Here is a 2,512-nt window from a genome sequence, read left to right on the forward strand (position 1 = left end):
TCGAGTTATAGGGAATGAAATTCCTCATACTAACTTGTGATTTCAGAAGAAGGACAACATCGATAGAAGGAGGTGACTGACAATATTAGTAGTTACAAAGCACACAGGTAAGCAAAGGCATGAAAGATATATGTCAGGTAAGGTATTGAGGTACAATTGGAATGTAAAGTTGAATTTGAAAGGAAAAGTAACCAGGAAAGTTAACAGGTGCAGTTCGAGTGGGCATATGAGGTAAGTCCATTTTCATACTGTTGATATTAGGTGCCTTGTGTGGCTGCGGTATGATATGATATGAATATATACATGCATGCCCTGTAAGGCACTATTGGCAATTCCTGCGTGCAGGGGTTGAGATAGGGAGAAATATAAAGGAAACTCCGCCCAAATTTTCCTAAAAATAAAAAAAGAATGAGATACAAGGCTGTGGTATGTCTTCAAAGGTCGTGCCCATAATAATAATGAAATTTGGATAGACTGTGAATATGGCTAACCTTGAGAAATAACTTAATTATGGAATTGATGGCAATAAAAACTAGGAGGTTGGTATTGATATGGTAAACCGAAGTTGGAAAAGACTTGTGACCGTAGGAAAATGATGTAGAGAAGACCGGTAGTTATGAATAGAACGATATATTGAGGCACCGACAGAATTGATATACAGGGATAAGACTAACTAAGAAGGGTAAGTAACCATAGTAAGGATTGTGAAAAAGGTTAAGAAGTGTTATACTATGGGATAGAATACGAACAGGATGTGATGTGAATATAACGAGGATCGTTATGAAAATAAGTAAAGCCTAGTAAAAAAGTGTCTGAAGATAGAATGTGGTCTATGTAGTGAGGATAAAAGGGTAACTTGGGAGGTGCAGCTTGGCCTACCGGATCAGTTGCTGGGTCATTGTCTTCTTCGGTAGCTATGTACCCCATGGGGCAGGATGCAATCATACCAGCACTAATGCATCGGATCCTATCAGAACTCCAAAGTTAAGCGTGCTTGGGCGAGAGTAGTACTAAAATGAGTAACCTCCTGAGAAGCCCTGTGCGGATGTGACATGAGATGATATGGATGTATGTATACGTTGGCCTTGCATGGCATTGTAGTATAAATAAGTATTTTGGATATGTAATTCCACCGTGAAAGATGATAAGACCCTTTGAGATAAGGGATGTAGCTTTGCAAAACAATTGATGCAACCTACGAACGGAGGTATGCCAAGAGTAAAACCAGGTGATTACTTGATAAAAGAAGTCGGTAGTAGCCATGTAACTGTCATACTCGAATACATTAAGGGAAGGTATAATGTGGTTTAAAGAAAAACCTTTAAGGTACAATCAGTACTAAGGACAAAAGCTATAGTGGAGCCTTAACATTAGATGAAGGAAGTAAGAAATGATACAGGTTTACGTGCAGACTAGTATGGCGATGCTAAGGTATCTTCTGAGCTACTTTAAGCTCCTACACATGTTCGTGTAAAGGGTGCAATATAATATGTGGTAAGAGAACTGGAAAAAAGAAATGAAAAAGAAATATCACTTGTTTCCTATGCCTGCAGGTAATCTACCCTCTTGAATTGACTATATGGGTTAATAAGAGGCCTTTGGATGACAACCAATATAGAGAAATCTTGAAGAAATTGTAAGACCTTATGAAGCTAGTTAACATTCGAGGACGAATGTTCTAAAGGGGGGAAGGATGCTATACCCCGTACCTTTATGCTTCGAAATGTCTTTTTAAGCTTTTTGAAAGTTGTCCCATGACCCATATTATCTATAACATGATTAATTAACTCTAAGAAAGAGAGGACGTAACGACCCTTAAGAGTGAAGGTTGGAAATAGGTCTATAAGGATTTGAAATGAGTTGGAGGCCAAAATAACAAGTCGTAAGAGTCGACTTACTTACGTAAGCTACCAACTTAGATGACTTACATAACTAAGATACTTGAGTACGCGTCGAGCTTAAGTAGCAATAAATGCATAGGTTCTTGAAGTAACATAAGATTACGGACCTATGGAAGGGAAATAAGGAAACGATGCGCCTATTTGAAGTAAGTAGGTGATCCACCTACTTGGACAAGTAGGTGATATACCTACTTAGGCTTAAGTAGGTGATGCAGCAACTTGGGGTGGACCCCACTGCGATATGGTAGCATATGGTTGGCCGTTTGGGATGAGGTGGCACCCTAGGGGGCTTCCACGTGTCACTCTTAGGGGGCTGCCACGTGTCACTCTTAGGGGGCTGCCACATGGCACATTCTAAAGAGGTACATATATATGTCTTATGATGACTATTAACTTAAGTCCTTATCCAAAAACAAATCAGCAGCACTATGAAATAAGAACCCTAATCTAAGAGAGGAAAGGGTGACGGATTAGGAGGAAGAAAGAGGTAAGTTCCCTGATTTTGATGGTGTTTAACAACATAAAAATTATCGTTAGGGAAAAGAGGAGGTTTTTGTTCTTGTTAACAGACCCATTTTTGAATGATACTGCTGTTAGTAACAAAAGAATAA

General features: G+C 39.1%; 1 pseudogene; it reads left to right on the forward strand.

Moving 5' to 3' along the window:
- The first annotated feature begins 933 nt into the window (after positions 1-933).
- LOC129877939 (5S ribosomal RNA) lies at positions 934-1,054 on the forward strand (annotated as a pseudogene).
- Positions 1,055-2,512: the final 1,458 nt, after the last annotated feature.

This window comes from Solanum dulcamara, chromosome 12 (genome assembly GCF_947179165.1).
Source record: "Solanum dulcamara chromosome 12, daSolDulc1.2, whole genome shotgun sequence".
Lineage (NCBI taxonomy): Eukaryota > Viridiplantae > Streptophyta > Magnoliopsida > Solanales > Solanaceae > Solanum > Solanum dulcamara.